We start from the raw sequence: 13,969 nt of genomic DNA, 5'->3' as shown, positions 1-13,969 counted from the left end.
CTTAGAAACAATGATGCTTTGAACAGCCTGTAAGCATTCTATGAGGGGATGCCTGGATTTTTTTTTGTAAAGTCCTTCTCTTCAAAAGCCTGCTGATGTCTTCAGATCACAGTGAACACCTGAAAACTAAATGAGCCATTTTAAAAGAGAATTGTGGGATATTTATATATATACGAGGTAAGCCATTTATTTATTTGGTGAGAAATGTACTTTGAGTTAAATGGGCGAGTAAAGAATAAGAACAAATAGTGGCAAAGTGGTTTGCAAGTCTGTTGTGCCCTTCATAATAGATATAGTAACCCTGTTTCCAGCAGTGACCTGGTGAGATTTAGTAACCTGGTAAACTGTAAAGACCAGCAAGCATGAATGTTATAGTTGCTTAGGGAACCATAAGCTTGAAGGAACATGATAGTCCCAACATTTTATTTCAACATTAGCAAGGCAGAGAGGTAACACAGAGAGATGTGAAGCCCTATAACAACAACTCCCATTTTGTGTGTGTATCCTTTCCCCCCATAAGGACCTAAATGGAAAAATGAAAAAGGCTGGGGGGTGGGGGACAGGGAACCCCCCAAAATTACTAAACTTGGGTTTTCATAGGGAATGAAACATTTAAAACCAATTGCAAACCACTGCCTAAATTGACTTGCCAACCCACATACCTCCATCATACCTGGCTCAGGTTTCAACTTCTTTGCCCTCATGATCCATCCCAAAATGCCTCCATTCAGAATTTTCAGTCTCCTGGATTTGGTAGATGTAAATGAACGGTAGAGTTATGTGTCATCCACATAGTTGACATTTTAACCCAAGACTCCAGATGACTTCTTACAGCAGTTTCACAGGGATGTCAAAAGAAATCTGGTCAAAAAGATGTCAGGGGACAAAATAGAACCCTAAGTCATCCCAAATGTCAAGTCCCCCGACCATTCAAAAAGGATCCAAGCAAAGTTAACTCCATGCCTCTTGAGTCCCATCTTGGCAAGACAGCCCAGAAAGATTGTTTAGGAGTATAATCTGGGAGTTTTTCAAGTGCCTTAATCCTGCAGAAGGATGGCTTCCCCCTTACCTAGGGTCAGACTTGATGTGGCATTGTCATGTGACCATCATGGTCCTGAACTGGAGTGACCCAGGTGCAGCCAGCTTTTATTCCGAGGCGGACCATAGTAAAGACTTCCTGACTCCGATCTGCCAGCCAGGTTCCACCCCATGATTAAGCAGTTCAAAATTCCAGGGTGGTTGGGTATCCTGCCAGCCCAAGCTGCTGGCTGTGAGAGGTCTGGCTGGCTTTCACCCCTTGGGGACAGTGGGGGGCCACAACCAGCCACCCCTGCCCACCCCCAAGCAGGGCAAGCGGTCATCTCCAAACCATTGCCAAAAGCAGCCTCTTGTACAAAACATTGCAATAGCCCAGATATAATGCCAGTTACAAGAATTCACTGGCTATCAAACTATGCAGTGTCAATTCTTTCCAACTCCATAATTCACATTAACTAACCCCCCCCCCCAAAAAAGAAAACTATCAAGAAATAGTGTGGGTCACTTGGTCAAGAAGGATAGTGTCTATTTATCATGAAGCAATGCTAAGCAGGGAAAGGGGATAGAAAGGATGCAGATAACATGGTTGATGTGTTTGTATAAACCACAACTACATGAGCCCTCTCACAATATAATTTCATTTGCAGGAATGTTCTGACGGATAGCAATAGTATGTTTTTAAAGGTTTGACACCTTATTTTCATCTGGAACTAACGCTGCTTTAAATTTGGTTTCACTAATAGCATATTTGAAAGGAGCGTGCTTGATAAGCAATGTCTGCTTATGATGAAGGAGAAGAGGAAGGAGACCCATATGAGGACATTACCGAGCCAAAATCAGCTGCTGCTGAATCACTCCTTCCTAAGGAACCTGAACCTGCTCCAAGGTATAGGCTCTTAGTTTTGGTACAGAATCTCTACATTTCATGCATTCCATTTCATGTACAGAACGATGTGTTAATCCTAATCTAACAATATATTTCAGGCAAGAAGGTAAGTACCATATTAAAAACATTTTAAAGACAAATCAGAATGCCATGTCTTCAGGATTTACAGTGCCAATTAATGCATGTTTATTCAGGAGTAAGCTCTACTAATACCTCCTGGCAAAGAGCTATATATGGCAAATGTGCCTTAAACTGCAATTCTATCCATATGTACCTGGGGTAAGTCCCATTGAACTCAGTGAGGTTTATTTCTGAGTAGACATATATCAGATTGCACTGATGGAAACCTAAGCAGCTGGAGAGGAAAACGAGTTTCTCATTTTTAGCTGACTTCCATGGGGGTTCAAAACATTTTGAGACTGTATAATTTGCAAGGTATATACTGTAGAATATAAATAAAGTTCTTATCTTAGTACTTCTAGACAAGTTACAGTGGTACCTCTGGTTACGTACTTAATTCGTTCCGGAGGTCTGTTCTTAACCTGAAACTTTTCTTAACCTGAAGCACCTCTTTAGCTAATGGGGCCTCCCACTGCTGCCACACCGCTGGAGCACGATTTCTGTTCTCATCCTGAAGCAAAGTTCTTAACCCGAGGTAATATTTCTGGGTTAGCAGAGTCTGTAACCTGAAGCGTATGTAACCTGAAGCGTATATAACCCGAGGTACCACTGTACATATTACATGTTACCTGGATTACTAGAGGAAATGGCAGAATGTGATATAAACTGTAGATCAAAATCTGCAATCCTATGAGCTGGGAGAAAGCATCAGTGAAGTGAGTAGACCAATACATGGAGGGTAATGCTAGCAATGCCTACTAGTCATGATGGCTGTGCTCAGCCTCCACAGTTGGCAACAGCCTTCTGAATACCAGTTGCTGGAAAATGCAGACAGAGCGTGTTCTTGTGCTTGAGTCCTGTGTGTGGGTTTGCCTCAGGCATCTGATAAGTCACTGTGAGGACAGGATGGGGCACTGGCTTGATCCAGCAGAGGTTTTTCTTACATTCTTAATTACCTTCATCATGCATAGAATTGGGCTATGACTCTCATTACCTGGATCCCATTTCTGAACTATGTTTAAGCAAAGGGAGAAATAATGAGTAGTCTATATAAAGCTGTGCATGTCTACTAAGAATTGAGTCTCACTGTGTTCAGTTAGTCAATAGAGCATGAGACTCTTTATCTCAGGATTGTGGGTTCGAGCTTCATGTTGGGCAAAAGATTCCTGCGATGCAAAGGGTTGGACTAGGTGACCCCTCGCAGTCCCTCTCCCAACTCTACAATTCTATGATTCTATGAAAATGTGCTAAGAAAAGAGCAGCAGCAAAAATCTGCTAAAAATGCATAATGATGTGTGTGTATGCTGAACATGGTGTCCAAGATGTAAAAGGACACCAAGAATGGTCAAGACGATAAAATACTAGTTAAAAATTTGGTATCTTCCAGTATTTTGTGTGCCTTTCTTTGTTCGATGATAGAAAAGGTTATTTTGGCTTAATATTGATAAAATTCAAGGAAATGGCTTTAATAAATAAATAAATCCTGCACAAAGCAACTTGCTCATAATAGCAGCATTTCTTGTTAGATTTACCCTTGTACATTTGAATTCCATTCATGGGAAAGATATTGGAAGAGAGCTGTTATGAAGTCTTTCTTGCAGGTTTCCCATAGTCATCTGGTTGGACACTGTGAGAAGAGGATGCTGCAGTAGGTGGGCAACTAGCCATAGTTGTCTCACAGAGAGAGATTCGGACTGAGTCTCAGGGTCACATCTGCCACCCCTCCTTTTCAATCCCCTCACTGCCATGATCCAAGCATCATTTTGGAGGGCTCAGCGCACAATTGTAATGTGGGTCCCCTCCTATACACACACAATGATTCCATCCAATACATAGAATTTCGTTACTCACAGGAAAAAAAAGTTTATATTTAAAAATTCTAAAATTACATCTTCCGCATATCTGAAAGTAAACCATGTCCCAGAAAATACCACACTCTTTTTGCTTAATTAAAAAAAGAAAGAAAACCTGGCTTGAAGAAGAGTTCAACAACCCTTAGCTGACTATTTTGTAACTTTTGGCTGGTCCAAAATAAATAAATAAATATCCTGTCAATGTTTCATCAAGGATGATGGCAAAAGGTGTATCTGCTTGGAAAACTTTGCTTGTTTGGTTCTTCTTTGTTACATGTTCCACAAGCAAATATCTTTTGTGATATTATTAAGTGTTTTTTAAAAGAAAATAATGTGTAGCTGTAATGAAAACATTAATATATATATTTAAAACAGTTAGGCTTTTATTTTGTTTTGTTCTAATGAACCAATATGAACACAAGCATTTTCCCACTGCACAATCATGAAATATCTAAAAACAAAACAAAATAGGTGGTTTAGCCATTCTTGCCCCGCTAGCGAATGATGGCAGGCTATAGCAACACTGGTTCTTATTGGTCTTTTTGATGAGTGACCCTTATTATTATGGCACTTTGTCCTGCCTTTCTGTCTGTGCAAAAGGAACACTGTCGAGTGGCCTTCTGCCCTACTTTCCAGTCCTTTAGTGACTTCTTTCTGAAGGATTCTGAAGAACCATATCAAGGGAAAGCAGCAGAGACCTTGAACCTATATTCAACACACTCACAGTCTTGCCCACTTGGGTAAGATGTACTCTTTCTGTTTAAATAATTGCAATTATTTAAGAATTTGCATCTGTAAATATATATCACCATATGCAATTTTGATGCAAATAAGTGTCCTCTTTTTTGTGGGGGATGGGTTGGGTTAAAGTATCTAGTGGCCACCTTAGAATTCTTGAACTGGTAGGTCTTGAGAGATCATGTCACCTGGGGAAGCACACATTTCTGTCTCTCAAAAGACAAGGGCTGGTTTAACTGCACAAACATACTTTCTCTAGGACAACAATTCACTGTTCAGAATGTTGCCTGCACTGCTTCTTAGCACTCCAGCAAATCCAGACAATGGGGACATAAAGGGAAATCAGTTCCTAGAAACATCTTCAAGCATAATAATCAATTTAGCCTTTATCTGCCCCCCCACCTTAGTAATGATATTGCACCCTTAGCCAGACTCCTCTCCGCACCTTACCCTGCCCACATGGTAGGACCCTGCTCACTTCAAGGAGCAGTAGACAAGTGAACATCGTTATCTGAATGTGGGGTCTTCCCTGATGTTGCTGGAATATGCCCTCCTTAAAATGGAAAAGGAACAATCTAGGCTCATCTTTTTTTATGGAGACAATCCATTGCACAGCCCCTTTATTATCATGAGCCAAACTCTGAAGCTTGTCAGAGTCTCTGCCAGAACTGACCCTTATAAGCAGACATTCTGCAACCCTGATCTACATTCAGCTTGGTGGCATTCCTAGATAATGTGTCCAGGGCATGGCCTTACAGAGGCTCTTTAAACTTTTTCTTGACCCTTGAGTTGCCAAATGGGACAGGTGCCCTGATCCGGAAGAAGATGGAGCCACCAAGAAACAGAGATGGGAAGGAGCTACTGCGACAGCCGAGCGCAGTCCCTGGTTGCCTTGGCAATGCAGAACTGAACTTTACCTGAGGCAGCCCAGGAAGCATTATAAGATTTGGGAAGACACCTGGGCCCAAACATAGTTTACCACTTTTTTCAAGTGAATGCCGCTAGTCCTCTTCCTAGCCCATATATTTTATATATACCTGTGTGATGCAGTGGTCAGAGTATCAGAGAAGGATTGCTGAGGCTGGGGCTTCACATTTCCACTCAGCTAAGAAGATCACATGGCAATGATGACCACTTTGTCTCAGCCTAACTATTCTCACAGGATTGTTCTGAGAGTAATATGGACAGAAGGAAAAATCATATGTACCAACCTGAACTAGGAAAAAATATGGGATGTAAATATAATTAAAACATGGAGGGAGGGACAAGGCAGTTGGAATTCATGGAGGCAAAACATTGATGATCTATCAAGAAGTTGCTTCTTTAAAGCAGATTATTGCAGACTACAAAAGGAATCCTAGCTTTGAATCGTCTGAATCTGCTGGAAAAGCAGTTCATCTGCTTGATAATATGTTTGCGTATTCTTGGCTGGAAAACCTGTTTCCCCCCTATGTGAAATCACAGTAGAAATGTACTTTAAGATGCTTCAAACTGAAATCTTTTTGTTTCTTTATTGTGTCAGCACCCCACAGCCGCCAGCTGGTAGAATGGACTGCTGCTGCCTTCTGTGGAGTATCATCTGGTTGGTGGTGCTGGTGGCTTTTGCTTGGCCCTTGAGTGTGGCTATGGCAGCCCTTTATGGATTTGTATCACCCATGATTACCCTAATAGGACTTGATGATATCAGTGAGTCTCTGCTACAAGCAGTACATGTGGGACGAGAGTGTGCTCAGAACGTCCGAATGGGCAGGCCTATTGCTTGAAGAAAAGATCTCGCAGCATTAGGTGTCCCTTCCCTTTACCTATATCTTATCACGAGTGCTGATCTGTAATTCTTCTTTTTCAACCATCTATATTAAAAAGTTCTTATTTCACTATAAAATTGGTTTCATGATATTTTTACCTATCTGCCATTTTAGCCATCATCACTATATAAATAATCTAACCTCTGCAACTTAAACTCTTGCAAAGACATCATCAGTTGAGATGGGCAATTTGCTTATTGATGCTTTAATCAATACCAACGTGGATTTTAGTGTGTGCATAAGAGGACATATTTTACAATACATTATAGTATTGTGTGGACTGTGCCAAAAGCAACAAGATTTGGCTCCACACTGGTAATAGATTTGGCTCCACACTGGTAAAAGGGGAGGGTTGATATCTTTTTGTAGAACCCGCTTCTGTTGGAGACATTGAGCATTTCCACATGGCAGATTCTGGTAGGTTTGGTGCTGCTTGTGGATGCAAGCTTTGTGCAGTGTCCATGTGACATTGTCATCATCAAAATGCCATCCTACATTATTTTCCCATTTAATCCAGATTTACCATTTCTGCAGAAAATCCAGGAAGTGAGAAACACAAGAAGAGAACCTGCCATTTTCATGCCAACTAGTGAAACATGTTTAAGTGGTAGGGGTGGGGAAGAAATTAGTTTGTTTACATTTTAATACAGAGCTTCCTAATTCGTACTTCCTAAAGCAATAAGCAAACCAAAACACAATTATCCCTCGAAGTTTGCAGTTGTCTGAATTTGGGGGTGCAGTTCTTCAACCAAATAATGTCTATACAAATGTTGTATTAGGGACAGTGTGTATAGAAATGCACATATTTTTGAAAGTGGCATTCAAAAATGCATTATATTTTGGGAAATTGGTCGCAAAAACATATATATCAGGAAAAATTGCACACAAAAATGTGCATAGCAGGAAGAATTTGAACTAAAATTGTGAAAAAAATTAATGAGGACTTTTAATGAAGAAAAATAATTTGCCAGCTGACATAGAAATGTGGAGAACTGAGCTCGACTAGAAAAAGGAGACACTGAGATTGACAGATTTGTCCATCTCTGGGAAATAGTAAACCCAGATTAAATGGGAAGGAAATATGGGATGGCATTTTGATAGGGATGGGTATTGTGTGGACCCTGAGAAAAACTTCATTGCTGGAGCATTTTAAGAAAAAAGAAAAAAATGCTACATGATTTCAGTGTAGAAATGTATTTTGAAATGCTTCTGACTGAAATCTTTTTGTTTCTTTATTATGCCAGCCCAGCACCACCACCCACAACTCACTACTGCTGTCTTCTGTGGAGTATCATCTGGTTGGCTGTGTTGGTTTGTTTTGCTTGGCCCCTGAGTGTGGCTCTGGCAGCCCTTTATGGATTTGCATCACCAATGGTTACCCTGTTAGGATTTGATGATGCCATTGGATCTTTGCTGCAAGCAGTAAATTTGGGAAGAGAGTGTGCTCAGAACATCAGAACTGGCAAGCCCATCATTTGAAGAAAAGATCTCACAGCATTTTAGCATTCCATTCTTTCACAAGCATCCTTTATATGTATTTAGCACTAACAGTCCACCTGTATCTCTTCTTTTGACCATTCACATTAAAAAGTACTTAATTCATTATAAAAGTGGCGTTATGATATTTTTACCTGACCCATCCTTTTAGCTTTTGGCATGTAAATATACTAACCAGTATAACTTAAAAACTAGGACCCTACCCTGAAAGGTCTTCACAAGCACACATGCTGGCTGTGAAGTGTAACTTGTTTACTGGTTGTTGGTGTTGCAATTAACCAGTTCTATTGCTCTTGAGTCCCCTTTAGTAATTTAGAGACAAGGGTAAATGTTGGTCCAAATCCTGAAAATTCAATGTCCCTAAATTATACAAGTCACCCAGGTGGGACATTTCTAATTATGGGGACTGGAAAGCCCTATTTTGCCAATCCAACTCACACGATTACAAATGCATGATGCAAACACATTTCCTGATGCCTCTCAGGTGCATCATTGGTGCCCGATCAGTACACCTCTCCATGACTTTTAAGGATAGCACCTGCAGTGGAGAGTTTGCTTTAAGCACAAAAGCTCATAGAATCATAGAATTGCAGAGCTGGAAGGGACCTCGTCGCCCATGTAGTCCAACCCCCTGGAATGCAGGAGTCTCAACTAAGGCTCTTAGATCCCTGGAAGCTTGTAATCATGTGAGGGGAAAATGCCTGAACTGGGCTAGAGGTTATGCCAGTATCTAGAAGATGCTGTGCATTCCTATAATTTATAGGGGGACCATTTCAGGGAGAGAGACATCCCTGTGTTCCAGACCATGGGCCAAGCATTGGCAATCTGTTGCCCATCCAAGTGTTATTGGACTTCAACAGCCTTCAGCCCCAGCCAGTGTAGCCAATGGTCAGAGAAGAAGGGAGTTGTAGTCCAGCAACATCTGGAGGATCACAGATTCCCCATCCCTGCCATAACAACAAGTCATCTTAAAATACACCATTTCCTCCTATTTGATCTTATTTATACATGAGAGTAGGTCCTTTTGAATCATGCTGTGAGTCTTTACTCTGCCCTCAGTCTTGAAATAATGTCCCAGATGGCAAGGATGAGAACTAGAGGCAGGAAAAATCCAAGCCAGATGTGGTGTCTCTTTGAAGTTCGTCTAACAAGAAATTTATTTAGATAGAAGTTGTGGGTGTCTTGCAGTAGTGCAGTGAACTCCTAACTCTTAGTCAAGGTAGCTGATCTGGAGAAGATGAGAGAGGTTTGTGGAGGGCACCTCTGGGAACCCTGCTCCCAAGATGACAACTCATCTAATGTCTCATAGAAGGAGAGTGTCGCTCTAAAGAAGAGGGGAATAATCCCTTATAAGGGACAGTGAGTCTCATGCTGAGAATAGGCTTCTGAGGGTGGGTAGGTGGAGATTTAGGGGCTCCTGGAAGTGAGTGATTTGATAATTAGAAGAATCAATTTATTTACATCTATTCATTATTAATTTAATTTATACCCTTCCATTTTTCACAAAGGAGCCTGGGGTGGCATATAGCTTTATGTGAGATAGGGGGATGTAAATTGCATTGCTGACTTGCCTGCTTGATGTGAAGGTTCAAGATGCCATGCTCCATCAAGGTAGGCCGAGCAGTAGTCAACAGTCAAGGTGCACATTAGCAATGACAGGGCAGGGTAATTTAGATATACAGTCCTGGAAACAAAATTTAGGTGGCTAGGTAGGAAGTTGAAAGTCAGAACCCCCAAGATAGCTTTCTTAGAAATGCTATCTGTGCCAGGTGATTAGCTGAACTAATGCAGAGCTATGGGGCCTCAACATGTAGAAGGTGTCAGGAAAAGGGGGCTGGATTTGTTAGGCACTGGAGAACTTTTGGGCACGACATGTGGCTGCTTTATCCAATATGGACAATACAACACTCTCATACTGATATCCAAGTGGAAATGCCCCAAAGTGTCCCTTATAGACAAAACCCCATGAGCTCATCATGTACTCTTGAATACAGACATGTCAAAGCAGTTGGTTTGAATATGTATGCCATCAGCTTTTCTGCATTTCCCATGGAACAGAAGATTTGCTTCTGGTAGCACCTGAGGCCCTATGGCTCCATAAATAAAACAGCTGTCTTTGTGGATATCTGTCACTTCAGAACTCACAGGAAGAAGGGAAGCTGTACATTAGTTGTACACTTTAGATACAAATGCCTAGCAGCTCTTTTGGGAGATGTTCCAGGCCATTCCAATCTCTAATCATTCACCTCCTTTTGATCAGGTTAACTTCTTCTGTGCTGAATTGGCAAAAGCTGATCTGGTATTTTTGAAAACAAAGGGTGGAATTCAACGTAGCACTAAATGGGGTATGCTTGAGGGGAACAAGATCTGCTTCCACGACAGGACTTTCTCCTCCCCTTGCATGCCCCCTAAATGTTTTCTGGGTTTTCCCCAACCCTCCAGAGCAAATTTAGGGGGGCCCTGGGGGTGGTAAGGAGAGGAAATGGGGGAAAGCCCTGTTGTGTTAGAGGAACTATGCAACAACGTAGTTGAAAAACCTGACTCTTCCAGTGCCTTTTTGATCCCAACATTATATAACCCTCAAGTAATGCTTTCGTTTGTTTGTTTGTTTGTTTGTTTGTTTGTTTGTTTGTTTATTTATTTGTTTGTTTGTTTGTTTGTTTGTTTGTTTCCTGTTCACCAGCCACTGTAACATCACTTTAAGGCAGGAAGCAGTAGGATTTTGGCCATAGGAATGAGTTTTATTTGGGTCCTTTGGGAAAGGCTATAATGGGGCAGATGCCATTTTTTTATTTACACACATTAACTTACCATTCTACTCAACAGAGTTTTTATAATGAATGTTTCAATAAGTGGATACTTCCAAGGGTTTGAAGGTAATAAATGGATAGTTTTGATTTCTGCTGTTCTTTCAGTAAAGCAAATTAAGCTTGGACAGACTAAAACTCACTGATTTGTCAGCTGCAGAGCAATACACTGTGATGGCTTTAGACGTTCAAATTCACCATCTCCATCCATAACACACCCACAGAAATGCCTTTGTGTGCTGTGGAAAGACTCCACTGCTTATATTCTATGGGGTGAGAGGAAGTTTGGTATCTATATATTTCTAGAGACTGAAAACATTTATCCATACAATTCTGTTTTGAGGGGGAGCCAGTGTGCTTGGGTTTTTGTTACAACTTCTCTAATACTTTGCAAATTGTTATTAGCTACAACACTGAGGATAGGCTGAGGAGAAAACCAAAGGAGGATTAGCATCCTGAGCTAAATTCCTCATTGACTATTTACACACCCAGTGTTTCATCTGTTATAAGGTCAAAGAACACCTAATTCCTCTATTTGGTTACACCAAAAACAATGCTGTTAATGTTCGCAGTAAGATTGTATTTCAGAGAAAATAATCTGAAAAAGCTGCAAGTTTTGTAATTTCTTTTATGACAGCACACACCGCTTTGCAACATCTGGTGTGTATATAAGATTTTTGTGTGGGAAATGCTGATAAAACAGCAAAATTGCAAGTGCATTGCGGCATACACCTTTAATTAGAAGTAGCTAGCAGAGTCCTCCTCTCCCCCTTCCTGATGCTTGCTTTCCAAATATCTCACATAGACATGCACATGTCTGGATAATTTAAAGTCTGAGTTCCCAAAGGACATTGTACTCTGCCATATAATGAAGTTCCTCTAGGATACACATTGACAATCTGGGCCATTGCATACCAAGCGAAGCCCACTCAACAACTGCCTCTCCGGTCTTTCTATTTTTAACTAAAGAACAACAAAAAAAATCCTTAAATTGTTGGGATGAATCTTTGAGATTCCACCGCTGGAGCAAATTATGAATCTAGATGTTTCAATAACTGAGCAGGGAAGCAACTGCCACATTTCATTAATACCAGAGCTCGCTTTTTGGTTTGTTTGTTTGTGGTTCAAGCTGTTTCATCTTCCTTGTGTGCATTACTATGCAGTAACAATCAAACGTGCACAAAAAAGGACAAAAACTGGAAGGTTAAATGAACATGTGCTAATGCATTCCATCAGAAACATGCCCCCGCCACACACATCTTGCCTATTTGCCAAATTACAGGAGGCAAGCATTTTTCTTCCCATGTTTATCAAAGCTTAAAGACACTTCTAGTGCACTCTGTGTCAGAAACATATGCTGCTTTCTCTCTAAGTTAGGTACTTTTTCATGACAGTCTCAGTAATCAGCCTGCTCACCTGCTGTTACTGAATAAGAGCTGGCTATGAAAGAAAGAGGGAAAAGAAAGAAATTGATGAGTTCCAAAACACAGTTTCTTTCTTTCTTTCTTTCAGGTTATTTGATGTGGATGGTACTGTTGAAAACGTCCTGTGTAAATTTCTGAAATCTAGCAATACATTTTTAAAAATTTATTAGATGTATCTCCTGTTCTGTCCCCTGGATTCAGAGCAGCTTATAGCAGTTTCTCCAAATGTGGACACTTCTGTCCCCAAGGGACTCACAGTCCAAATACATTATGATTTTGCTGAGCCCTTCTCTCTGTGTGCATAATAAGCAGATGGATAAGAGGGGACTCTGGCCATGCTACTGGCACCACCTCTGACATCATATGCCACCCTGATGACCTTTTCACAGGTCTGGAAAAAATCACCTATGTCCACACCACTTTTCAGATCTTTCACTCTGTGCATGAAGGTCAGAGGCAGCACCAAGGAGTGCATGACATTGTGGACCAAGCTAGTGAAACAGTTCTGTTCTCCCTTCCTCATGAATTCCTTGTACACATTGCGAAGTTATGATGAATGAGCTTGTGGCTTAGATTATGGACTTCCTAGCTCCAAGAGCTGCTGCACATAAGACAGAATTTCCTGTATGGAACTCTACTCTGGCATGACAAAACTTTCAATTAATGTTATCAGTTCATGCCTTCATCTGTCCCATTTGACAAACTACATGCAGCTTCCTGTATGGATGTGATCGCTGAATAGGAAATTGGTCTAGATAAGAAGCCAATGAAGTCTTTTACTCCATTAACCACCCTAATCATCATCCTCATCAACTTTATAACAAGGTAAAGCGATATGATGACCACTCCCCTATTACAGACCTGGATCTGAGACATCCTAGTTTGCACAAAGCCAGCCTCTGGATCTGTGGCTGACCTAAAGTTTCAAGCAGGGGCTTTTCAACCAATGACCCATGCACTAAAAAGCCATGGCTCTACATCAGCTCTCAAATATGTACTTACCATTGGCTCTAATGGCCACTGCATGATGTCACAAAATCCCTTCACTGGGTGGGTCATTGCCACAATGCCAGGAATGCCCAGCACCATGAGGTGAAATGTCGCACTGACACGAAAATATTTAATAGCAATGGAACACAGATGGTCGTGGAAATAACTCACCTGCATTTTAGCCACTTGTGATTCATCACTTTTTATTTACTTTTTTATTCATAGAATTTCTATACCACCCTTCATCCAAGGATCACAGGACAGTTTACAATTCAAAATCAAAATAAATCAAAATAAAATACTCAGTTACACTTATTTAACATTTTGTTAATGGGTCAATATGTTTCAAATCTTCAGGATGTGAGGGCCATTCCTTATGTAGCTAGCAGGGCTGGGGGAATCCCCAAAGCTTGCAAATGTACAAATAAAAGTGCTTTGGGGGTGGACCCAAAGGGAGAGGGAACCCTGAAAACAGCCCAATGGGAACCAACCTTGCTCAGTGGCCATGGGGTTAGGGCCGTCTTACCCATAGGCACTAGGGGTGCGGGGCACCCAGGGGCTGGGGTCTCAGGGGCGCCAGGCCGAGAGTCCCGGGCCCAGGAGTTAAGTCTGGGGAAGAGCCCATCTGTCGGTTGGAGTGCCGCGGCAGGCTCACCTGCTGTGGGAGGCTCTGCGCTGCGAATTCAGGGGCGACCGAGCCAGCGAAACGCTGAGGTGGCCGGCCAACTCCACCCTCCTGTGCACCTGGGACTGGGCAACCTGGGGGGGGGGTGCCAGGCAGATATTTGCACCCCGGCACCACATATGCTTA

General features: G+C 41.6%; 1 long non-coding RNA gene across 2 annotated transcripts; it reads left to right on the top strand.

The window, feature by feature from the left end:
- Positions 1-21: 21 nt before the first annotated feature.
- Positions 22-8,050, top strand: LOC308462493. Of its 2 annotated transcripts, none has more exons than XR_013979178.1 (3): positions 22-177; positions 1,782-1,924; positions 7,685-8,050. It is a non-coding gene; the product is annotated as an uncharacterized lncRNA (long non-coding RNA). The 2 variants fall into 2 exon arrangements; XR_013979179.1 differs by lacking the exon at positions 7,685-8,050 and adding an exon at positions 6,158-6,517.
- The last annotated feature ends 5,919 nt before the right edge of the window (positions 8,051-13,969 follow it).

The sequence above is a fragment of the Podarcis pityusensis genome (assembly GCF_964106645.2).
Source record: "Podarcis pityusensis genome assembly, chromosome: 1".
NCBI lineage: Eukaryota > Metazoa > Chordata > Lepidosauria > Squamata > Lacertidae > Podarcis > Podarcis pityusensis.
This window is presented reverse-complemented; position numbering and strand designations above follow the sequence as displayed.